This window comes from Humulus lupulus, chromosome X (assembly GCF_963169125.1).
Source record: "Humulus lupulus chromosome X, drHumLupu1.1, whole genome shotgun sequence".
Lineage (NCBI taxonomy): Eukaryota > Viridiplantae > Streptophyta > Magnoliopsida > Rosales > Cannabaceae > Humulus > Humulus lupulus.
Genome location: NC_084802.1, coordinates 204,350,768 through 204,378,374, shown reverse-complemented (window position 1 = coordinate 204,378,374; position 27,607 = coordinate 204,350,768). Strand labels below are relative to the sequence as shown.

General features: G+C 39.2%; 1 pseudogene; it reads right to left on the bottom strand.

Moving 5' to 3' along the window:
• Positions 1 to 472: 472 nt before the first annotated feature.
• Positions 473 to 25,979, bottom strand: LOC133806654 (peptide chain release factor PrfB3, chloroplastic-like; annotated as a pseudogene).
• Positions 25,980 to 27,607: the final 1,628 nt, after the last annotated feature.

The window sequence follows — 27,607 nt, the reverse complement described above, 5'->3', positions numbered from 1 at the left end:
AGCACGAGATATTGATAAAGGATTGACGTGAACTAAGTTTTCAAATTAATGTCCTGGGTTCAACCAGGTCCTAAAAAACTTAGAAGTTAATTCAAATCGATTGATCGATGTTTTTCTTAAAAAGCACGAGATATTGATAAAGTATTGACGCGAACTAAGTTTTCAAATTAATGTCCTAGGTTCAACCAGGTCCTAAAAAACTTAGAAGTTAATTCAAATTGATTCATTGATGTTTTTCTTAAAAAGCACGAGATATTGATAAAGGATTGACGCGATCTAAGTTTTCAAAATTAATGTCCTGGATACAACCAGGACTTGTCTTAGAAGTTGGTTCGAGTTGATTAGCATGTTTTTTCCCAGAAGAACATAAGATGCCAATCACAACACCAACAAAAACTAAGATTATTACCAAATGCATAAAAGAGAAACAAGATAGAGGAAAAAAAATATGTAAATCAATTAAAATAAAGTTGAAAAAGTCAATTGTCTCGAGGTTGAAAAACCTCATAATATAAAGTTACAAAAAAAAAGTGATAAAAGAAAAGGAGAAAAGTCCTACGCCCCGCCAGGCCGCTCTGATGAGGTCGCCCCCTCGCCATCTTGCTCGGTGGCAGTGGAAGTCTCCCTGGTCTCGGAGGGCACCTCTTGTTGAAGGTGAGCCTTGAACTTCTCCAAGAAGGACTCCCATGCGTCCGGCCCCAGAAAGGAGAAGTCACCTTCTGGGTTGAAGACCCAGTAGTGGTACAGCATAGCCTCCATGGAGGAGCTGGAAGTTGCCCTCTCCACCGCCAAGGCAGCCTTGGCCTCTTCGGCCTCAGCCTTCGTAGCATCCAGTGCAGCCCGGGCAGCCTTGGCCTCCTCGAGCTCGATCTTCGCAGCGGCTAGGGTGGCCTTGGTGGCATCGGCCTCCTGCAGCTTGGCCCGGGATGCCTCCAGCTCGGTTTGCGTAGCGACCGTGGCGGCCTGCGCGACCCTCTCGTTTTCCCGGGCGGTTGCCAGGGCCGCCTTGGCGTCCCTTTCCTGTTGTTGAGCAGTCGCAAGGGCGACCTGAGCAGCTTGGTGCTCGCCCCTGATCTCCTCGATCCTAGCCCTAGACCGAGATATGCTCCGGTGGAGGGCCAGATCCGGTGGAGGGCCAGAGCCGCCTGCAAAACCAAAAGATAATAAGACAAGTGCCTTAGGAAAAAATATATGACACAAACAAACAAGGAGTACCAGTGGCGAAGCCAACTTACCGTGAGAGTCATCCCTAACGAAGACTCCATCATGTTCTCAGGACTCCTTGTCTTGATCTCCCGCAGATCCCTTGAGGTGGCATTGTAGCAATGATCCACCATGTAGGTCGCGGTCTCGTAGACCGTCCCCCTGAAGACCTCGGGGACCTTCTCCAGGGCCTGGGGGTTGACGGGATGCGAACTCCGGGGGTCGAAGCAGCCAAGGTCCCAGTGGATGCCTCCAGTTCCCGAATAGAGACAGGAGGTCGTGGGGGAGGTGGATCCATCATCTTCTCCGTTGCAGGAGGGGGTGGAGGCACCTTCTCCAGAGCAGCAGGGGCTTGGTTTTTCCCCTTTGCAGGAGACTTGGAGGTACTCCCGATGGCTTTCTTTGCCATCCGAAGCCTCTTCACCATGGGCCCGAAAGACCCGGAGGAAGGGTTTCCTCCAGGGAACATAGCTCGCAAATCATTGTTCCCGGGCTGCGACATATCCTCTGTTGAAACAAAGACAGAAAAGCATTAATATACATGTAAAAATATTCATGCAAAAAAAAAAAAAGCAGAGCTTAAGTATGTATTGAAAGGGGTCCTACCCTCCGAGCTAGAGGAGGAATCTATGGTCACGACCTCCGGCCCCAGAGCTTCAGCGGGGGAGTCTAAGATAACGACTTCACGGGCTAGAAGAGGAACTGGGTCCGGATCCACCTCGGGACTGGACTCTTCTACGTACTGCCTAAGACCCAGAGCTACTGCACCCTCCAGGAGAGAGGGCCACGACCTAAGATTGGTCCTGTACTCCTAGAAGAAGGCCGACCTAAAGGCCAAGGTATTATCTACAACTATAGTACCCCTAGGACGACTCATGTCATAACACAGCACGAGCTGGTCGACGCATTGGAGTAGGGTGACGTCGCGGTCCGGGTCATTTTGGTGGCGATGAACGGGTTGGCTGGGGTTAAACCTAGCAAGCTGTAGGTCGACAGTGGCCCTATCTAAATCCTTAAACAAATAAGGATTACCTTGGCCGGAGGGGCCGACTGCTGCCCCGAACTGGGCCCTCTCCGCATTCACTTCTTGGGCGACCTCTAGAGCCCGCTTCCACTGCACGAGGGGGATCTCGTCCTCCTCGTCCTCATCCTCGCCTGCGGCCTCCTCCTCGGGGATGGGCGCCATCTCGCTAGCAGGGGGAAGATTCTGCGGTCTCCTCAAGGCCAAAGTCTGGCCTGGAGAGATTAACTTGCACGCCAGGATCGTCTCGTCGAACACGAGCTGGCGATAATCCTTTTCACTTGGGGGGAGCCCCGCCAAGGTCTCATATTGACCCCCAAGGGTCACTGACTTGGCCATCCTCTCGAAAATAGCTACATGATAGTTTCTAAGTCAGGAATGAATAAAAAGAGGCAAATCAGCAATAAACTCATGAGCTGAGAGTAGAAGGCACTTACGAGGACGGTTGAAATAATTGTGTTCGCAATTGCGGAACCCCGTTGACATAAAGAACTGCTCCTTAAAGTCGTTGGGGTGGTTGGGCAGCTCGATGACCGCAACCGAATTTGGAAAACGGATCAGACAGTAGAACCCGTTGCCTCGCCCCTGCTGCTTCGGGCTGGCTTTGAGGCAGAAGAAGTAGAGGATGTCCGCCGGCGTGGGGACCTCCCATTCTTGCTTCAGAAATAGTTACCTCAACCCTGCTAACAGGCGATATGAGTTGGGGGGGAGCTGGAAGGGAGCCAGTTTCACGAAATTTAAAAAATCTGCGAAGTACTGGTCCAATGGAAGGAAGGCCCCAGTCTTGAGATGCTCGTCGCTCCTGGCGGCGTATTCCTCGTCGAGCGGCGTGCAGCTCCGCTCACCTTCAAGGGGAGGTCGGGCGTCCAGGGCGCCCCTCCCTATCTCGATGTTATGGGAAAGCACGATTTTGTTGACTTTCCCTTGGGTGGTGACCTTCGAAGCGATCCTCTCGGCCTCAAAAAAGGCGTCGGGCCCCACCTCGACCTTCTTCTCCACGATTGGTCCGAAGTTGGGAATCGGAGAGTCCATGGCCACCTCCTTTCCTTTGTTGGTTTGCTGGGAAGACGAGCTGCCAGCACTCTTTTTGGGTGCGCTCTTCTTAGGTCCCATTTGGTCGCCTAACGAACAAAGAAGAAAATTTAGAAAAGGCGACCTAAGCATAAGAAAGAATCTAGTGCGAAGTGTTTCCTTTACACGGGCTGAGGTAATCTCAGCCCGTGGCAAGTGAGACCACGCGGTTCTATGAACACGCGCCTGTGCTCCCAACGGATCCTCGATTACTCGGAATCCGTGTGTTAGGAGGGTCAGAGTAAAAGTTTGCCTTGGACGGAAAGTTTCAGTAGGCAACAGTAGGCAAAACCGCCGGTGAAGTGTGTCTCCTAAGCTACTCGGGTTTTGCACCCTAAGAACTGGTTATTCCAAACAGGCCTAAAAAATTTTACCCAGAAAATCACCCTAGAAAGTGTATCCTATGAGTCGTGCTCCTAAAGGGTTTTCCCTACAGTCGATACCCCTAGGATAAAAAACCTACGCATAAAATACCAGCAAAGAACAAGCAACCTACTGCATGCGATTAAAGAGAAAGTTTACCCAAGTAACAGTGAAGGAAAACATTTAAAACATGCACAAACGGAGGACTTACAGAAATGTTTTGTTGTGAAGAGATTGAAAGGGTTGTCAGGGTTGAAATCCTGTTGGGATCGCTGGTACCGGAGTCTCGAAGGAGCTCTCGTGTCTGAACTTCTGGAACGCTGGGAACAATGACCGGAAGAAAGAAAGGGTTTTGAGACTGGGAAGAAAGAAGAAGATGAGAAAATTTTCAAATGAACAGGTAGCCCATGCGAAAGGTGGCCAGCCTTTTTATATACCTAAAACGCCAAAGGATGAGGGTCGTTCGATCGCCTTGATGTAGGATGCGAGGATCACTACTCGAAAGATGAAACGATGGCCGAAGATAGGCTAGGCCATTTAATGCGGTTCTCGGAAGACAGACCGTCACCAACCACGATGCTCCACGTATTCGATACCAGCGTAATGGACGGAATGTGAAGAGCCCACAAAGAAGCCTAAAAGCCCCAATTGTGGCCCCAGGTGACGTTGTGTGCCACGAGCAGGGGCTTGGGGGGCAAATGTATGCCCTAATTATCCATGGGCTATTAGCGAGCTGAGAGAGGGCATAATTATATCAGCCACGTGGATGCCATGTACATGGAGCTGTTGTTACAAGGTCCTACCTCTTTAGCTCAAGGTAACCTAAAGTTTAATGGAGATTACCAAGGAATCGAGTCAGAAGTATGAACACCAGGGGCTGAGACTACATCAAGCTCGAGATACGAGCTTGAGTTGGCACCTCTGACCCCTTATAAAGTCAACCACGCAATGTAAACGTGCATATATCAGACATCACGTGTCTGATCCATCCCTGAATTCTCAAACACGCAGCATAAACGTTTGTGTTCAGGCACCCACGACTGGGTTGGGTCGTGCGGCCCATTATCCCCCTTTCCTATTGATTAGACCACACTTCATTGTTAGGTTTTAGGAATTAATCATGAATGTCACAGAAGTGACATGATGGGTAAGAAAGTCACGGGATGACCTCCCTTGCCAACCCCCAGGTGCCCTCTCCCTATAAATATGGAGGCCTTGGGAGTTGCAAGGGGTTGGATTCTATTTTGTAAAGAAATACCCTGTAAAGAATATCAGAAAGATAACAATAATATTGGCTGGTAGACTAGAAGGATTTTAACCTTTGAACCACCTAAAAAATTATTCGTGTTATCATTTTACTTTGAGATCATTCATTTATTACGGTTCATTATTTAGCACTAATCCCACTCTTTATTCTATTAATTATCTGTTGCCGAAGAACCGCGTCAACAAAACATATAAACACATATAATCTACCCTATTTTTCTTACCACAACCGGGATATTTGGAAACAAGAACGGGATTTGGAACACTCCTAAAACCAACTGTAAGAATGGTGAGTTTCTAAAGAAAAAGAGATGAAAATAAAACTAAACCATCCAAGAAGAAACTTACTGAAAAGAATCTTAAGTTTCAAGAAACTTAAACACCTTATCAAGAATCATAAACAAGAGTTAGGATCTGAAAGAAAACTAAAGAACCATGAAGAACTGAATTTAAGGATAAGAATACCTTGATTGATCTTATGACTTGATCTATACCTTGATACTGAAATAACTCTATATCTTACTTCCCAAGTGTTTAGAAAAGCTTAGATCAGAAAAAATTTTATCCCAAAACCCAAGTGTTTCTCTCTATAGTAACCTTAGCAACTTGAAATCTCTGAAGAATGCTTGAAGAATGAAGAAAATTGTTGATTACTAGGTCCTATTTATAGAGTTCAAGGAGTGAAACTAACCCCTTTTAATTTGAATAAATAAATGAATATAAAATGAAAAAGTTTTAAATTTTCATTCAACAGATGCCTAGAACTTAGTCAAAATTGTTCAAAGGCAGGTTTAAGTGGTTAATGTTATTTTTAAAATTAAAATCCCAAACTTTCAAAAATAATGCACCAGGGGCGATATATCGCCTACCCTGGGCGATATATCGCCTAGACCATTTTCCCGAGCCCCGTTCGTTCGTTTGTGCGAAGTCGACGTGTTTTCCGTATCTTCCGTAGGCGATATATCAGCCCCTATAGTTGCGATATATTATGTTGATATATTAAACACGTATTTGCACTTTTTCAGCATTTTTTGAATTGATTAAACAGCTTTGATTGAGTCAAAACGAAATCCTAACAGCTGCTGGAAGGTTCTAGAACTTCTAGATCTTTCTTTTATTTAAACTATTCATCAAAAATACTTAAATCATTAATAACATGATTATGACAAGTGTCATATTCTTAATAATTCTATCTAAACCTTAGGTTATAATAAATAATATTTCTAGGACCAGCAATATCAATCAAACCTTATATTATAATTAATATTTCTAAATTATAGGGTAAACTTATAAAATCCATAACTGTTGTTATGAGTTTCCAACTAAGTCCCGGCTTGAACCCAAAATCCACGGAAACTAACATGCTACAAGCTATACTAACTACTACTACTATCTAGCTAAGTAACAATTTTGGAACACTACAGAGACCAAGCCTGACGTTGTCCCTGAGATGGCCCCCTGTGGGTAATTGGTTGATGCGCTACCTGGTATCTTTGGTTCGCCATCTGGTATTTAACAAGATAATCAATGGTACAATCCACCACTAACTCGCTCGAGATGGTAATAGAATCATGGAAAAATTTATTTCGACGATACCAGAAGCGACAATTGAGCACTAATAAAAGTTCAATATCAACTTTAGGTAGCATGTCCATATTCACAAGAAAAAATTCCAACCAATTAGAAGTTGGTGGCCATGTTCTCATGATATTAGGGAGACCATCTTCTCTAAGATGCTTGAGTGTAGGACATCCCCAAAGAGCATGGAAAGTGGATTCACCAGCTGAGTTACAAAGTGTACATACTCTATCAATTTTCATGCCATGGGTAGCTAGACTCTGGCAGCAAGGTAGCCAGTCCCACGAAGCTTTCCATGCAAAGTGCTTGATCTTGGAGGGTACATTGAGTTTCCATAAGGAATGCCACCATTTAGATTGGCTTGATGAAGATGAGGGTTGTCCAAGGCTTGCTTTCCTCTTAGAAAACCAATATCCACTCTTCACGGAAGACCAACTAGAGTTGTTGTGATGTCATATCAATTTATCTGTCAGAGCATTTTCTGAGATAGGTATAGCATTGGCTTCTTCTGATTAGAAGGATTGATGGATTAGAGGCAAATTCAAATTCCCATTTGCCAATATAAGAGTGTCAACAAATGAGTGGGGAGGTAGAACCTGGGTTGAAGAAGCACATAAACCATCCCCATGCGGGATCCATTTATCAAAATAAACAGAAATGGATTCCCCACTACCTACTTGACATCTGGCCTCATCAAGCATAAGTTCTCATCCCCGCAATAAGCTTTGCCATAAAAAGGAAGAACGAGCATTTACCTTTGCTTGTAGAAAGGACTCGCAAATTAGAGACCACGAAGGACGAGTGCTGCCAATGAATTGGGGTAGTTATAGATTCTCCAAGCTTGCTTGGATAACATCAATTGATTAAACAAGGATATGTTCCTGAAACCCAATCCCTCATCATTTTTATGCCAGCAAAGTTTCTCCCAAGGACACTAGTGCATCTTCTGTTTTTCATCACACCCCCACCAGAACTGAGCACTTAGCTTATGGATCTCAGAGATCAGGGAGCTCAAGAGTTTAAACAAGTTCATAAAATAAGTGGGTATTGCTTGTATGAAAATTTTGAGCAACACTTCCCTACCACCCATAGAAAATATTGTAGCCTTCCAACTAAACAACTTCTTCCATACATAGTCTCGGATCCCTTGAAATAACCCTTTGCGATCCTTACCCACAAAGCAAGGCAGACTTAGGTACTTCTCATGACAAGGTACGATACCCACACCCAAAGAAGCGGCCATACACTCCTTAGAGGACGAACTCACATTTTGACTAAAGAAAACAACAGATTTTGAGAAGTTAACTTTTTGTCTTGAAACTAGTTCGTACCAATTCAGAACTTTCTTGAAACAAGCTACTGCCTCATGTATAGCTTCCAAAAAGAACAGACTGTCATCTGCAAAGAAAAGGTGAGAAATAATAGGGCCCATGCACCCACAGGCAAGCCCCTTAAGTGGTCCTTCAACACTCTCTTCACGAATAAGAGAGGACAATCCTTCAACACAAATGAGGAATAAGAATGGGGACATAGGGTTTCCCTGACGGAGACCTCGAGAGGGACTGATAGAGCCCCGCACTTTGCCATTAATGAGAAAAGAGTATTTCACCGAAGAGGTGAAACAAAATACCTTTCAAACCCAATCATCATGAAAGCCTAGTTTTGACATCATGCAGCATATAAAGGACCACTCCACTCTATCATCGGCTTTGGCCATATCTAGTTTAATAGCCAAATTGCCCGATGTTCCTCTTATGTGCCTTTTAAGAGTATTCATACACTAAAATTTGATCTAGGCATTATCAATAATTAGGCGGCCTGAAAGGAAACCACTCTCTGCACTTCAGAGATCACATCACCTAGCATCTTTTTCATTTGATTCGGCATAGCCTTTGTAATAATATTGTAAATAACATTACAAAGGCTTATGGGATAAAATCTGTAGGTCTCGAAGGAGAGTCCGTCTTTGGGATCAAAACTATGATAGTATCATTGATTTGATCCAAAGCACAATCGATATTCAAGAACTCCAAGCAAGTCGTGGTGACATCCTTATTACCAACTATCTCCCAATACTTTTGATAAAAACCAGTTGGCATACCATCGCTACCCAGACTCTTATTTGGATGCATTTGGAAGAGTGCCACATTAATGTCTTCTTCCTCAAAGGCGGGTATAAGTCTAACGTTCATGGCTGGGCTAACTCTGCGAGGGACCGCTTCCAACACCATGTTAATGTCCAAGTTAGAAGGTGTATCCAAGGTAAATAAATGAGCAAAATAATTAATGAACACACTCCCAATATCATCTATGTACTCCACCCGCTCCCCAATGTCATTTACCAAACCAAAAATGGCATTTTCCCTCTTCCTTGAAGAATTAAAACGATGGAAGTAAGCTGAGTTGCGATCACCAAACCGAAGCCAATTGGTTTTTGAGCAAGAAGCCCAATATTTCTTCTCCTTATAATGCAAAGTATCTAACTCATCTTCCAAACGACGAAATTGTAACCAAGAATAACTAGAGAGGTTTGTCTCCAACTGTGCCATTTCTTTCTTCTTTTTAGTAGTTTCTCATCTGTGTCGTCTGTAGCAAGTACAACTCCAGCCAGATAAATGAGTGGCTGTGTTCTTAAAATTATTAACCACTCTATTCAGCCCACTACCTGAGCCAACTTCCCAGGAATCTTTGATGATAGTTCCACAATCATTCTCAATCGCCCAAGCTTCCTCAAAGTGAAAACGATGTTGTCGGCCTCGATTCAGACTTTGGATACCATCAGAATGAGGAGTGAATAAAACTAACAGAGGTCAGTGATTCAAACCCCAATAGCTAAGATGGTTCACGTGTGCATGGGGAAATAAGTCAGCCTGGTCTTTGTTACACATCATTCGATCAAGACGTTCTTCACCAAATGTGTTATCGGGGTGCTGATTACACCACGTATAGGACGGGCCATAAGAACCCAAGCCAAGAAGATTACTCTTGGTAATAGCTTCTATAAATTTATTCATTAATTAACGGGGACGATTAACACCCCCACTCTTCTCATTACTGTCAATTATCTCATTTAGCCCCCCCCCCCCCCCCCCCCCCCCCCCCAACCCCAACCCCAACCCCAACCCCAACAAATCCACGACCCAACTATAGTAGAGGACAGAATTTTAAGAAATTTCCAAAAATGAACTCTTTGAGAGGCATCGGGGTTACCATATAAACAAGTGAACCTCCATTTAGGAGAATTAAAAGGCCGAACATAAACATCAATAAAGTTCATTGAATAATTAATAAGATAAACAAGTACACTAGAAGACCAAAACAAGCAAAGGCCACCACTATGACCATTTCTTTCCACAACAAGTTTACTACTAAAGCCAAACTTCACTCTAAGAAACTCCAAATGATGACGAAAGCTTAGCGTTTTGGAAAGGAACGCCAAATCTGGATTGTGTTCCTGTATGTGGGAGTACAAAGCTTGGAATGTCCTGTCGTTGCCCACCCCATGGACATTCCATACCAAGATACTCATGGTGTCTGATGGTCATGCGCCACAGGCACCACTGTTCTCTTCAGAAGGACCATCATTTCCAACCACAATAGGTAAAGAATTAGATAAGGTAGTTTCAGTTTCATCCGCCGCTAGTGGTAGAGGTTCTAGACCGATAGTTTATGAGGGATTGGGCTTTGCATAAGGCATGGATAGGTGAGATCCATGCTGCTTCTCCTTCCTTGGGCGAACACCCTTGGCACTCGGGTTTTTCATGCTTCCGCCAGTCATCCAAGATGGAAGCACATGTCGCTGGGCAGTAGTATCAGATCCTATGCACGCTAACATGCATGGCGGGGGTGACTTGGTTGTAGTTGGAATCACGAGAGAAGGGAGAGAGAAAGATAACTCCCAAGCTTGAGTCACGTGAGGGAGACCCTCTTCATTAAATAACGTGGTGGGTGAAGTTGCTCCCTCAACAAACTTTTGTCTTAGCTTAGATGGCACTGAAATGCTAGCTATGTTATTCTTAGTTGGCAAATATGTGAATCCCATGCAATTAAGTTTTGGAAAATCTCCCCCAAAAACCTTCTCCTTAGAATCTCCTATTTTTTTTTTTTGTATATGATGTGCATTAAAGATCCCATGCTCATTTACAAGAGTAAATGAGATCATAGGTGCACCAAAAAAGGAATGGGATCATCAGCTTCCTCATCACAAGGTGCCCAAGATAGTGATGGCTCAATCAAAGGAACCCATTTTAACAAGTTATATCCGAGAAACTTGCTCTTTCTTTAACGGAAAATTTGTCATTAATGACTGGAAAAATGGCCTTGCCTTCATTATCTCTATTAGCTCTGGCATCCGCCGCCGTCTTCAGTTTCATCCCCCATTTAATGATACGAACACCACCTCTCTTTCCAACATCCGGAATTGATGGTATAGAACTAATGTTAGCTCCATGACGGCTCCGCTTGTTAGTCGTAGGATTAGATTTCACAATTATGTTTGCACAGATTCATTCCCCATATCAAAGCTTTTCACCTGCCTTTATCTAACCGTTCCGAGATGGTCACACCCGAAGCAAATGGCCAATCATGCCACAATTGAAACATATCTCCGGTAGCCTTTCATATTTGAGGGGGAGTAGTTTCTTCTCTTCTCAATCTAACAACTGAGCCTTGATAGCCCGAGACAAAGGTTTCGACATATTGATGATAACTCGGACGCCTAAAAACTTACCAAGACAATCCCCCGACGAGTTAATGTCCACCTCTTCCACTGGCCTAATTAACCCTCCAAGATACAGGCACTAACTCTTGGTCATGAAAAAGATGGGTATGCCATGGATTTGGACCCAAAAAGAGGCCTCAATAAAACACATCTTCTGATAGTCCCCTATCCCTTCCAAGGGCTTAAGCACCAGTAGATGATTTTCGAACAACCAAGGACCACTCACAAGAACATTCTGACGATCGCTTTCGATTTCAAAGCAGAATAGGAAGATATTCTGTCCCAGCGACTCAACTTCAAAAAAACCATATAGCTTCCAAAACATTTTTGCCCAGGAAATCACAGGTTCCCTCGGAACTGCTTTTGTTATTAAGACACAACCAACCACCATCTCTGCCACACTCTCTAACCCTTCTTTGAGCAATTTCTGGTCAGATTCAACATCCGATATATCATCATCGTCCTCGTCTAAGGCAAGGGCATCATACAATCCTGCAAACTCATCTTCGTTCATGGTTTTCACAGAAAAGGAATCCAACATAAAACAGGGATATACACCTCCGTAGTTTTCATGCGCACTAGGCTAAGCTAGAGAGAAAATAGAGAAACTGTAAGGAATGTTTATTTTTATTGCAATTGAATAAGTTATATCTCTCACAATTCTTATCTCTTCATCTCTTTTCTATCCTCATTATGTTATATTTGAAATGAATAAAAAAAAATTATAATATTTAAATTATATAAAGAGAAAATAAATCAGCTCATGTATGATTTAATGTAAAAGTTAGATATAAAATAAAATAAAATTGAGATTTTAGTGATATTTTTTAAAGAATATAATAAAGTAGGGATACACGCAGGTAAAATTTCACATTCGTTGGGTTTGGGTTACAATAATATGGTATCAAAACACGCTGGAAGTAATTCAGATTTGTACAGGTCAAATCAAGTTTATATGTTCGGGTTTCAGATGTTTATGGGTCTGGATTCATGCTTTAGCTCTGCATTGGGCCTTTGAAATTGTTTCTAAAAAATACCATTTTTCAGAAGAAATTAGAGTTTTACCACTTTTTAAGTATAAAATGTTTTTTTTTTTTTAAAAAGAAGAAACTTTTGGCCTCATTTGATTAGAATTTCAAAATAGAGGGGTTGTGTATGTAACGCCCCACGTCACTATGGCTGCTTCCTGGAATGACGACTGACCCTACAACTAACACGAGTCTTTCCAGCATGCTTTGTCCTCACTCGCATGCTTCTTGGGAAAACTTCCCAGGAGGTCACCCATCATCATATTACTCCAGGTGAAGAACGCTTAACTTTGGAGTTCTCAAGTGATGGACTACTGAAAAGAAGACGCATCTTGTTGGTATATGTAGTACCCATCAATCCATTTAAGCCATCTTCAACTGTGTAGTCCCATAGCTACACAGTCTTAGAATCATCACACTTGACCTTCCCCAGGCGATGTGGGATTGCACATCTTTTACCTGGTCTTTCCCCTTACGGATCACAGGATTCTGATTGTCACAGTGGAATGTCCCCAATTACCTAATAAGGCTTAGATCCATGATTAGGGGGACATGATGGAAAATTATGGAAATTATGTGTTTATGTGATATTTATGTGTAGCAATGTATGATTATGTGAGTGATATTCTAATATGACTTGATATGCATGTTTAGGTGTATTAAATATGCATGTGGGCTTGTATCTTATCAAAATGGAAATTTTCATAATTTGGCCATTATTGGTATATTTGGCATATATATGATATATGTGTGAGACCACATTATTATGTGGATATATTTGGGTTACTTGACATGAGGTGATCCTAGGGAGCAAGTTAGCAGAAAAGTCACAACGGGACCAATACTTGACTCGGGGTGAGTCAGGGGGTATTTTGGATATTTAGTACATTACCGAGATATTGGGTAATGGGAATGAATATTCAAGGATATATTTGGAGTTAGCGAGACTAGGAGGGAATTATGAGGATTTAGACTATTTTTCCCTCGGGGGCATTTTTGGGTACTCTGGGCCTTGGGATTTTCTTAAGGTTACATGAACCATAAGTGATCTGTCATAAACAGAAATACGTTCAACACTCTCGTTTTCTCACTCCCGTTCTCTCATTCGACGTTGTTGGCATTTTCGAAGGAAACTAGAGTCTTAGGGCTCGGATTCAAGCAAGGTTAGAGTCATAACAATTCTAGGGAAGATTAGAAGCTTGATACCAAGAGAGTTTACCTAGAAAACAATGTAATCAGAGGTAATTTAAGCATTGAAATTCTGAGTTTCCATTTTCTTAAGTTTCTTAAGTTTTGAATTGGATTTCACGGTTTAGTGAGATTTTGATCCATCAGAAATGCGGGTTTTGTTGCTTGGGAGATTCTAGGGATGTTGTGAGGTTGAAAGGTGAGTTTGGTATGGATTTCGGGTGATTTTTCAGAGGATTTTGGACTGAGAAAGCTGAGTTTGCGGGGTTGCGCTGTGGTCCTCATGAACTCAAAGTGACAGGCGGTTTCCTGAAGTTAGGTTGCGTCGTGGCCCGTGTCCAGTGTTTTTTGGGGTTGGGCTCTCTAGTTGTGAGAGTTGCGGCTATAAATGGTGAGACGTCATGGCTCTAATTGGGTGCGCCGCGGTGCAAATGGAGGTTTTTGGCCAATGAGTGTTTTGAGTGTGGGAACTCAAACCTTAGGGCTCGGGATCGATCCTACAACTCGATTTAGTAGGGTTCGATGTCCCAGAGGCTAGGACTTGGTCCAGAAGCATGTGTTTACTCGTTATTGACTGGATTCTGTACTTGGTTGTGACTAGGTTATCGTTAGGGGCTCGGGATCAGGATCGTGCTCAAGGGTTGTTCTTATTATATATTACACTCGAACCTGGGGTAAGAAAACTGCACCCAATACGTGATGTACATGATTAGAGATTGGCTCGAATGTTGAATATAGTCTTGATTGGGCGTGGGCCCCTATAAATGTGCATAATTATGATTGTGCATGTGAATGACTGATTAAGCATGTTGAATACTCTATATCTGGATATTTTTTATATGATGAATGTTTGTTAGTATTATATAATTGAGAAATGCTTGACTAATGAGTCAAGAACGGTAATAGCGCTGAGCACTGATCGAAAAATATTGACTTATGAGTCAAGGACGGCAATAGCGCTGGTCGTTTTGGTTAGGTCTAATTAAGAGCGCATCATACGCTTGTCCAACCCAATGGTCGTGGAAAACTAAAGCGCCAAGTACGCTGGGCCAACTCCAAGGCTGGTTATTCAGAGGATAGGGCAATGGGCCCCGGGTGACTTATTAGGCCCATATCCTAGGGCTGGGCCCCAGTGTGGTTTATTAATCATGTAACTTAGGCAACTATAACGACCTAAAATTACTAGTAAGGCTTAAGGGTCTTGATTTGTGTGTCGGGTGGGCATAATTGGTTTATGCGTGATTTTATGATTAAATGCATGATTTATACCCGGCTCGGGGGAGCCTGGGGGTATTTTCAGGAATTTAGAAAATATATCGGGGATTATTAGACATTAGGTAAATAATTGGTGATTAATTGGATGATGGGATTTAAGTGGTAAATGTTGACCCTCGTTTTGGTCAACGACACGGAGTCTAGAAAACGACAGAAAAATAATACAGAGCTTCAAAAAACAATCTAATGGGAAATAAATAACACAATGAACTACAGTGGTTCGGCCCCAGTGATTGGTAATGACCTACGTCACTTGATACTATTATTAATATTGAGCTTCAAAGGTGTGATCAAAGAACTAGAGTTCCTGAGTTTCACAGACCTTAGAAGGAGAAAACAATACAAACGATGGATAATAGTAATGTAATTCGGAAAGAGAAAAAAGATCCCTCTTTGAGCTATTTCTTGTGTATTTATAGGCTCAAGAAGGGTTACATGAGTCAAGTAATAATATCTTCCCTTAATAAACGGATCTTCAGGTCATAATGAAGAGATATTCTCAGATATCATTACAACTGTACATATTTATTCATAAATAAACGGAGTATAGGACCAGGCTGGTCGTATATAAAACTTGAACTTCTCATACGAAAATATCTCTGGTCGATAGGCGAGCAGTATCTCTGCCACGTGTCGAAAATTCTTGCCACGTCATCAACAGCTGTTTTTTGGATAAACAGTAAAGATTAGGAACATTCGAGGAATTAGCGGGAATTGGGAACAAAAGACTATTATATCCTTAGATTGAGTAGAGGATTAGTTTTATTTGGGAGGGCAAAATAATCTTTTCCTAAGTCTAAGGATATACTCAACATTTTCTTAGAACAAAGCAGAAAATTGTAGAAGTAACTCAAGGAAAGAAACAGAAAAGGTTATCTCTCTCACCTCTCACGTTTCCCTCTCTATCCCACTCTCCCTTGTGGGAATTTGAAGCTAAGAATCAAGAAGGGGCCTAGGCTTGTCTTTGGGGTTGGTGATCTTTGAGGATTTGGAGGGGAATTAAGCTGGAATTGGAGCTGGAAAGCAGAGGAAAAATTCAGGGAGTTGAGCTGAGTTGGTGTGAACGTTTCTGCTGGAAGTTGGGTCACAATTTGAGGTAAGAATGTTCTTTAATTTTTGTGTTTAGCTGAGTAGTTTAGGTTGAATTTTGAGCTCTTGAACTTGAATTGGATGATGGAATTAGACTACGTTTTTTGGATGTTAACAGCTGATGAATTTGGTTAGTGACTTTAGTTTTGCTGCTAAGGTTTTGAGGATTAAAATAGGTGATTTATTCTTGAGATCGTAGCTTTTTTGGTGTTGAATTAAGGGTTTGTGTTTGGAAACTTCTTGGTTGATTTCTTAGTGTTCTTGGCTAGCAAGAAGAAGAGAAAGTTTTCTCTGGGTTCGAAGGGGCGTGCCGCGACCCAGCCTAGGGGGCTCGCGGCGCGTGTGGCCCTTCTGGCCTAGGTTGCTCTCTGACTTGGGGGCGCGCCGTGACTCACTAGGCCAAGTCGCGGCTCGCCTCCCCTTTTGGATGGGGTGCTTGCTCTTTGACTTGGGGGCAAGTCATGACCCACTAAGCCAAGTTGTAACCCGCCTGTGGTTTTTAGCCTTATAATTGTTTCAAGAATTGTTAGGGCTCGGGGGTTTTAACTAAGCGCTAGAGACAATTTCTACTACCCGGTTTAGTAGAAACAGAGGCCCCAAAGGTTAGTTTCTGTCTCCTAGGTATTTATATTGATTGGAAGTTTATAAACACCATTGGGCCTTGTGACTAGGTTTATCGCGAAGGCTTGAGGCTAAGGAGCGTGCTCGTAACCATTTCATCTTCTCCACTCGAAATTAAAGGTAAGAAAACTGCACCATTTTGTGTAGCTGTCTTGGGACTAGGGTTCCCTATATTTGAATAGAAATGATGTATGATTATGGTATGCCATGTGAGCATGAAATAAATGGCCTAAGAGTGTCGGGACTGATATTTGCGCACAGGACGTGGCTCGGCCATTGAGAACTAAGGTTAGCTAAATAATCACTGAGCTCAGCCTAAGCGAGCCAGAGTCAGTGGGTTAAGTAAAGGATACCCTGAGTATTGTATGATGAGTATGATATGTTTATTATTGTTAATATGATGTTATAGTTTATTGAATTGTAGAGTCCAAGAACTTTACTTAGATAATTATTTAGTAGTATTATAGTATGTATAGTATTATCTTTATGACTATGGATTTTTGGTTCAGACCGGGAATTATTTGGACACTCATAGTAGTACTTGTAGATTTTCTAAGTTTAACCTATAGTTTAAGAATATTAATGTTAACCTAAGGTTTGATTATATGACTGATATTAAGGATAATATTTATTATACTATAAGGTTTAGATAAGGACTAATAGGATTTTAAACACATGTTATGAATGGGTGATTAAGGATTAAGTATTTTGAGGATTAAATTTAATAAGGAGTAAAGTTTGAATGCTATAAGGTCAGTCAGCAGCTTTGAATACGTTGAGGGCTTAGTCAAGGCTGTTTACTCCATTCAAACTTAGCTAAAAATGTGTAATTTCATGTTTAATTAATCAGCGTGTGCCGATATATCGCAGCACGTAGATACGGAAAACACGAGACGATGCACGACAGCCTCGGGCATACTGGCCCAGGCGATATATCGCCTCCTTCAGCATATTTTGAAACATTTTGAATTTGTTTTCCATTCAGCCATTCAACCTCTTGATAAGTTCAGCACCTTTTTGAATGAGTCTTCAGCCTCTGCTGAACGATTATTCAAATTATTTTCACCTAAAAAGCTATTATTTTTATTTAAGTAAAATTAAGATACTTTCATTCCTAAACTCTATAAATAGGACCTAGTACCCAGCCATTATTCACCTTTTACTCTAAGTTCAGAGGCTGCAAGTGCTAAGTGAGTGCGAGAGTGTAAACACCTGGGTTGGGGAAATCATAAGCTTGATCATCATAAGCTTATCAAACACTTTGGGAAGTAAGGTTTTATAGTATTTCAGTTTGAGGTTTAGATTGGTTTACAAGTCTTCAAGGTATTTCCACACTCTAGTTCATTGGTTTTATGTTATTTTCTTTCTCATAGTCTTCTACTCAGTCTTCTAACCTCATTCTTGTTTTGGTTAGGAAATCTAAGAACTTGCTCATAAGTTTTGGTAAGTAGGTTTCTCAAAGGTTTAGTCATTCCATTCCTTCCATTATTTTCATTACTTTTTCTTCAATCTACTCACCCTGTTATACATGGTTTTAGGAGTGTTCCAAAAGTCCCAACGCTGTCCTCTTATCCCGGTAACTTTGGTAAGGAAAATAGGATAGAAATGCATATGTTATATGTTCTATATGTTATCTTATGTTTCTTATGTTATGATAAGTGTTATGATATGTATGTTTGTAGGCTTGGGCATATGACCCATATGACTAACAAGACCCCAAAAATATTATGGGCATATGACCTACTTAGCTAGTAGGACCCCACTAATCTCATGGGCATATGACTTGTTTAGTCTATGGGACCCCAAGTAATAATGGCCATTATAGTATGTGTATGTATTAAGTGTTATGTTATGTCTTTATGATTATTATGAAATTTATGTACATGATGTATGTGTTAGATTTTCCTTCCTGGGCATTAGGCTCATTCCTTTTTGTTTTATGTGCAGGAAAATAGCTTTAGTGGAGGTAAGGTTCGTGGATGCTTGGGATTGTGTATCGGTGGTGAATGGATTCAAGGAGTCGAGAGTTCGATTTTCGAGGATGTAGTCTCATTTTTTTTATGATCTTTACATGTATTTTCCGCACTATTTATGTAATTTCTTTTCATTTCAATTAAGATATGTTTTCTTTTTAAAACAATAGGATCCCATATCCTAACTTAAATTTATGTAAGTTTTAACATTGGTTTTTACAAGTTTTCAATAAAGATATGGTATTTTCGCAAATGTAAGTTTTATTAAGGATTTGTATGTATAGTTTCGTTAATGGTCCAAAAGTCTAGAGTAGTGGGTCATTACATGAATACCGAGATGAATGGCTTGTGATTCGTTGATTTCCATCACTGATTATGTGTCTGTTATAACATGTTGAATACTTGGTTAACTGTCTGATGGATCATTTGATTGTCTATATTGTTTGTGCTATGTTATATGGTTTTCTTGTTGGGCCTTAGCTCACGGGTGCTATGTGGTGCAGGTAAAGGCAAGGGTAAGGTGGACCAATCCTGAGTTGGAGAGCTCTGGGGGCGGGATGTACATAGTCAGCTGCTCGTCCGCCACGGTCGAGGGATAGTACAGGGACATGAAAACCTAAAATGTGTATTTTTCCATTATAGTGGCTTGTGATTGTATATGACTTTTGAAATTTTGTAATTTGTCCTTTAAACCCTGTTTGTTTTTGGGATCACATGTACCAAACGTTTATTTAAATGAAATTTATCTATTTGTGACCAAAATCTTTTAACCCTAACTCGATTATGGTTCTAGTGTCATATTTTTAATTAAACGAATTGATTAGTAAGTCTTGCACCTTTATAAACACACAGTGTAACGGTCTTGGTTATCCAGGGCATTACAACTTAGTATCAGAGCGGTATAGGTTTAAGGGTTCTTGAAGACTGGCTGGACATGTACACTCGCCGCTAAAGACAAGCTTGACTCAGGGTTTGGTAATTATATATTCGTGTTTATATGCTTAAGTGTTTGGAAAGGAATATGAATGGTTTTATTTGTTTGAGTCACTACTACAAAAAATGTTTTATAGGACTAGCATTGCGAGTCCTTAAAAAGTTTTCAGGACTCGCGGGGCACGAGTCCTCTATTTGAGAGCCTTAAAAACTAAGGTTTTTAGGACTCGCAATGCTAAAAGATCTTGTGAGTCCTAAAAGAATGTCCGCGAGTCCTAAAAGATCTTGTTGAGTGCCTTTAAGTAAGGTTTTTAGGACTTGCGTTGCGAGTCCTAAAACGCGAGTCCTAAAAGAATGTCCGCGAGTCCTAAAAGATCTTGCTGAGTGCCTTTAAGTAAGGTTTTTAGGACTCTTTGGGCGCCCTTAAAAGTTATATTTTTAATTTTTTAGAAAGTTATTTATTGTTATTTTAAATTAAAAATTATGATTTAAATGAAACATTTATATACAAATTAATCTAAAAATTTATAGATTAAAATAAAACTTATTAAAATTATAATCGTCTTGACCTTAAAAAAGATATAACTAGATTTACAAAGTAAATAATTAACCATTCAAATAAGAATCATTTACTCTAATAAAAATTACAAATATAATAAAACACTAAATTCATTATCAAACAACATATATTTTTTCTTCTTGTCCTTTTACTCACCCTCGTCACTGCCTTTCCAAAGTAAGGATTGGTTGCCATGAATTTCTTTCTAAAATCATCCTTGAAACATGAAAATCACATTATAATACACCGAACATGAAAAATTATAACTAGATTTTTATTGTAGTGTACATAAATAAGTTTATTCGCAATTGTTACAATTTTCATTTTGATTTAAAAAATATATCCCTTTGAGTGTCCAAAATGTATTAAAATAAATTTGAAAAGAAAATACTAAAAAAACACCAAAAAAAATTTTGGACCCTATACTTCCATATTAAATACAGAATAAGAAAAGAATAATATAGGTAAATAACATACATATATATATTTATATAAGATAAAGTATTTATTTATCAAAGAAATGAAAAAACATAGTGTAATTAAGTGATATTTTTATTTCACCCTTTTGAATCCCAAGAATAATACTTCATACTGAAATAATAATAGAAAGAAAGAAATGGTGGAGCACTATATATATGAAGAACAATCTATGGTTTCCATTCCCAATTATTCTAATAATAGTTGTTTCTTAATATTTAAGTAATCAAAAGAATGCATAACAAGCAAAATACTCAAGATAATTCCTTTATCATTACAGCTCATTATGTGGTCTTCATCTAACACATTTATGGGGCAACACTAAGCAAGAAAAGCACCAAAAATCTAAAAGTGCATCAAATAATGCAGCACAACAAATTTTAATAAATAAGCCAACATGATACATCAAATTGATATTCATGAGAGTAATGCAAATTGATGCAAGTAAGAACAAATAACAATAAAAGAAATAAGAGTCACTTAATACCTTTTTAAAGATTACCGTATTTTGTCTTAAGTTCAAGATTAAATAAAAGTGTTGGGCTTGACATGGAAAACCTCTACAGTCATTCACAAATTTAGAGAAAGGATAGATACAGATATCCAAGAATATTTTCACAATGAAATGGAACCATGACAAATATACTAGCCTATTAGTTATTCAACAACACTCTCTTGTGTAAATTTATCTTCAAAAGTAAAAGAAAGACAAATAAAATAGAGAATCAATTTCCATCAGTAAAGATGTCATTCTTTATTGTACAAAGTTCACATGTGCCGCATTGGCAACACAAACATTGGAAACTTTGAATACATTTTCAGATTTGTTAAGAAGCTTGAAAATGAGCATATAAGGTTGTATACTAAACAGAAGCTCAATAAAATCAAACAAAAAACAATGAATTGTGATAAAAAAAAAAAGTTAAAAGAAACTATCCAGTCATATAAGTAGAAGACATTATTTATGACATTACCATTTTGTTATGATACATTTCAGGCATGACAGTTAAAGCAATCAGGATGTTGTTTTTGAAACCAAACAATTAGATCCAATGGCACAAAACAAAACTAAAGAAACGAGTTTCTTTTGATACTACATAATAGATTATTTCATGATAAAGTTTTCCCAGTCATAATAAAAAAAATTGCATAAGCAATTAAATAATTGAAAGCCCATACATGTAAAAGATCACCAAATCACATAGATTGGAGAAAAGATAATTTACTTACATGAAAAAAAAACTTGCTTCTAGTTCTATATTGTAATTAGCACGAAACACAAATTGAAGAAGACCTAATACATTGAGGTCAATTATATATTTATATATAATATTTTCTACAAAAGAATTAATTTTTAAATTAATATATATGTACGTATAAAGCTCATTAGTGCACAAGAGAAAAGCAAAGAAAAGATAAAAAAAAGTTAGTTCTCATTAGTGCACAAGAGACTATATAAAGCTCAAGAAACCAAAACGGAAATAACAACCCATCACATGGCTGGGTTTATAATAATGGTTTGTGTTTATATGCATTGATTTCAACAATACTAGAAAGATGAATAAATGTAAGACACAAGTTACATTAGCTTCATCATTATTCCACTTAAACTAAACAAAGCAAACACTTAAAGAAATTTTCTTGATGTGATCAAATATAGATCCTTGATCTCTCTTCTCTTGGTATATATACTAATAATGAATGATCTCATAATATTACCTAATCAAATCCAAATCCAATTTTTTTTATTATGTTTTTATAATGCAATGCATGAAATCATCCAAATTTTCATAAATAGGATCCAAATCACAATGGGTGATTTGGATTTTAAGATCCAATCAATCACATATGTACCAACTAGAATGTGATTACCAAATTTAATGTAATAGTAAAATCATAAAATAATTCTAATTTTTTAATAGGACAAAGATATAAATTTTTGGTATCATATAATTTCACTCACATATATACTTAGTATCTTATTATCAAATTTTGTGCAAAAATTAAAACAATAATTAATATATAAGTATGCAAACATATGTAATCAATCCATAAAAAATAATATATACTAAATTGTAAATTAATATAGGAAACCAAACCGTAGCTTATCTAAAATAATAAACCAAATAGTATCCAAGCACTCACACCACTCACATCACTAACTCTTTTGGGAGAGAAAAGATGAGGATTTTGATTTAAATTCTAGAAAGACCTATCCTGCACTTATAATCTCGAAAGCACAAATTTGTGATCACATAGTTACTCTAAATCGACTCTTTTGAGGCTCGGATTAAGCAAATTTTGAGATTAGTAGCAAAATTGAAATTCAACTTAATTATTAATTAGACGGTCAAATGTTAAATATCCAGATCACAAATTTATCATTGTGGCAGTTATCATTTTCATATTTCCACACAAAACTAAGTACAAAAAAATCTATAAAAAATCGGGCAGCATATCCCCTAATTTACTAGTCTAGCCATCTGTCACAATCAACAACATGTCAAACAAATCAAACAGCACACATGTTTTCATCCATATATCACCACAGGACACAAAATTATCAGAACCTACTTCACTAAGACATGCAAGTTCTCAATCTTCTGTTATCACCGCAACACACTGAATTCCCATAACCTACTTCACTACGGATGAATATCTAAGATATTCAAACTCCACTAAAGTAATACAATTATCATTCAAAATTGTAAAATAACAATTAGTATCAATATTAGCTTATATTATTCATTATTTATTCACTAAATAGTTTGAATAGTTATGAGGAATAACCTAAATAATCACCTGCTATGAGGAATAACCTAAATAATCACATTCACTAATAGGATCAGATCATACTGTCATATTAAACATGATAAAGAATTAGAACGAGATGTATAAATATGACTAATCACCTGCTGATTGGACACTTATGCCAGTAGGAATATGCTGAATGCAGACTAAAGGTCTAGTTCCACTCTGCTCTTCTTCAAGCATGGAGGAGGATGTGATATTCAAATCCTTATCATCAATTTGAAGGTTGTAAGTGTTTTCAAGGAACAGGGGAACAATTCTATGCTTGCTGAGCTACTCTGCATGATTTCCACAAATGTGTCAAGCTGTGAAAATTTTAATCAAGATGAATAGAATCTTCTACTTAGTAGTCAATACTTTCAGAATAGAGCTATGAGACATGACATAGCATTGGAGCATTGTCTTGACTCTTACAGTTATATTATTTAGAATGTTGAAGGAAAAACCAGACTGCATTGTTCTATATTAGAATAAGGTGCAACATTAAATTGGAGTAACAGTGAAATTACTCTTCACACAACACATCATATAAAAATCTCTATGCACTCACATAGTCTGGACTAAGTTCGTTCCTTAAATCAACAAAGAACACAAGAATCTCATCTTAGTGAAGAGAGTAAATAAACAGAAGAAACAATACACATCTGTATCGTAAGGGGAGGAAAATAACTAAAGGCTCCTGCAAAGTCTTAATGTTTCAGAACTGGAGAAAGTATAAGCATATATGTATGTATTGGCTGAAGAACTACACTAGATATGGTATAGCAAAAAAAAGAAAATTATCAAGTAAAACATGGAAAGTAGCTAGGATTCAGAAAACTTTATAAATAAGCAACTGATATAAAAATATTTGGCCAGAGATTAATAGCAAAAACAGAAGCTGTACCTCAAACAGCGCAGATTCAACATTAGGACCTCTAATCATGAAGTGGACACCCCTTTCTCCTGAAAGATATCCATACACATACTTAAATTCAAATTCTATAGTCGCTGACTTAATGCCGCCACCATTCGTCGAAAGGCGCTTCTCAACCACTCTCCCTTTTTGTCCTTGTTTTCTCCCCCATTTTGTATACATTCTCAACAGTTTACTTGCCCATATCTGGACATGGAATATATAAACAAAGTCAGAGAACAAAAGAGATTGAAAACATAGGAGAGACAATAATCAGCTTGTTGAGCTTTTTCAGAAAAATGCCAAATTTCTGTTAGACGTTGCTTCATTTAATTACATACCAAGTTGGACCATGAAATTCCAAACATGTATGTTTTATCTCCAAAAGATCATACATAAAAGGTTAAATATATGAGATAAACAAGGTAAACAAGATTATCAAACCTCAGAGACCTTCAGATCCAGCTTTAATAACTACACATGCTCCCTCAATGTCATATGGCCCCTTTAGAAGCTTGGCCATCTCATAATGATCCAAAACCTTGCTTACGTCTAAAGAAGCACTATATGCTTGTTTGAAAAGCCCATAATTGATAGCATCTATCTCGGCCAACTGCGTTATTAACTTTGCCTCTTCAACCTGCAGACATAAATTAAATAAGAATAACAAAATAATCATTCCAACTAAAAGAGGAAAAATGGTAAAGATGTTTGGAGCAAACTCATATAGATAAGTTCTAAAGAATGTTGAGGAAAAATCAACAAAATGCACCAATGCACATGAGTCATGACTGCCAAAATATTGTTTTTAAAAATGTAGTTTTGAATGCTCAAACGTTCACTTAGAGGAAGGATAATGTGTAGTTTAAGTCATTAATTTAAAACAAAGAGCTCCCTATGCCAGTCTATTATATAATGAATACAATATGATTATTTCCAAGAAGAGGTAGACAATGACATACTCCAATGGTGCACGCATCTAAAAATAGTTAATTATCCATTATGTATTAATTCATAATAAATATGAAAAATCCTATGCATAGATTATCACCTTATATGTTAAATCCTTAAGGGCATCAACCACTTTTGCACTATCAGCTAACTTGGCAAGAATCACATCGGATTTAGCAGGGTCGTCCCAGAGGTCATAAGCCCGCATCATTTCTTCCTGTTTATTTCGTTTTGCCTCTTCATATTCGAGTGCCGCAGGGGCCAGCATTTCAGCTCGCAAAACTGCCTCTTCAATCTTCCTTTTCAATGCAAATAAACCTACACAATTACCAAAAGCTACATTAAATCCCATGAGATAAGTAAATAAACAACACAACCAAATATAACCAAAGAACTTTCTATTTTGTTCTCTGGAAAAGAACGAATATTAACTGAGAAATAATCTCAAACAGATGATAAGTACCCATGTATGCAAAACTGAAAAACTACTCCATATAGCCATAGCAAGCACCACATAAAGAAAAGCCACCATTCTAACATCAAAACACTTGGTTCCAAATTGGTGCAAACCCCATTTGCTCACTAAACAGCTAGACACCAAGAAGACACATATAAAGCAAGCTAAGAGTGAAGGAGAAACAGAGAAAGTAGAGCTGACCCAGTTGTTTGTAGAACTTGTTCTTGTCTTCATCCATGGAATATGAAGCTTGGGCAGCAAAATAAAGAGGGAGTTGAATATAAGAGCAAGTCTTGCATTTGGAAACTTTTCCTTTTGATGTCAGCAATATCGTTGAAGCACTTTGATTTTCTTACGAAAGCGGGTCCCGCGGCCATGCTTAACATAAAGAGAAAGAAATTAAGAAGAAGAAGAAGAAGAAGAAAGAGAGAAGCTTCATGAGTAAAGGGGTCGAGAACGCTGGAACTGAGAACCCAGCTGCCGTCGACGCCGTTCACCATCGTCACTGCCGTCGTTCACCTGCTGCTGTTCATCTCTTTCAGCTGTTTAGCCTTGGTGTGGTTGATTTACCAGCCGTCGTTCACCTGCTGTGGTTTTGAGTAATAAAATCCCCAAATGTGTAGTTTTTTAAGTGTAACCCTATAATTTCAAAATATATGGTTGTTTTTTAAGTGTTTTCCATAAAACATTGAAGGACTTTATTTGGGAGTCCTTAATACACTTTTAGGACACGCAAGCGAGTCCTAAAAAAGTATTAAGGACTCCCAAAGCAAGTCCTTAAAATTATTAAGTAAAACACTTATTTTTATAGCCCATATTATTTTAGGACTCGCATTTTCTTTTAGGACACTCATTGCGAGTCTTAAATTGCATTTTTTCAAGACTCTCAATGAGTGTCCTAAAAACTCCATAAATATTTTTAAGGACTTGCATTTAGGTGCGTGTCCTAAAAAAGTGTCCCGTAAAGGGTATTTTGTAGTAGTGAGTAATAGGGAGCATGGGATACTGATAGGGCCTGGCCTTTGACTGATGTGTGATGATATTGAGGCATGCGTATTAGCATTGCCGTTGCATGTGAATGAATATTTGGATAATTGTTATATCTTGTTTGCTTGTGATTGGTTGTGCTCCAATGGTGGATTATGGAAAGATTGTTACCCTTTCATCATAGTTTGACCGCCGAGTCATTGATTGCAGATTAACTTGGATAACTATGTGTCCAAGGTGATCTATACGACTAGCCGACACTGGGTCCGAGGCTAGAGAGGATGACCAGGGCTAGAATCCTCCACTAGTCCTTGAGAACTGGCAACAGATTATGGCAGACATGCAAGCCCGGATTCAGATCCAGGAAGAGCAGATCCGCCTACTGAGACAGCATGCTCCATCAGGGAGTACTACATCCATTGTGCCACCTGCTGTGGCACTAGTTTTGCAGACACCGAAAATTGGGAATAGGTGGGAGCCACTGTATGAGCGGTTTAGGAGATAGCACCCTCCAACCTTCGAGGGAGGACCAGATCCACTGAAGGTCAAATAGTGGATGAGTATGATTACCGCTATTCTATATTTCATGAGGGTAGAGGGTAATGATCGGGTGGCTTGTGCCACATATATGCTGAGAGAGGATGCCCGCATTTGGTGGGAAGTGGCATCATAAGCTAAAGATGTTACTACTCTGGGTTGGGATGGATTTAAGGATTTTTTTCAGTCAGAAGTATTATAACATTGCCGCCAGAGCAGCAAAAGTGAATGAATTTGTGGGGTTAGTTTAGGGAAACATGACAGTTATAGAATATGCCCTGAAGTTTGACAGGCTTGTGAAGTTCGCACCAGACCTTGTGCCTACTGATGCGGCTAGGCAGGATAGATTCATTAGAGGGTTAATGCTATGGTAGCCTGAGATGTTAGAATTACAACAATACCTGGGGGACGACTTATGCCCATGCTATTGAGAAGGCTCTTATTGCTGAGGAAGCGGAGAATAAGATTTGGAGGGAGAACGCTGCAAGTCGGGAGGTTCGCAGGGCGGTGCTTCCATATTTTGGGCCTGGTAGGGGCGGGGGCCCTAGGGATTTGAAGACGAAGATCCATGACACTTCAACCGCTGCCGATCCTGATATGAGGG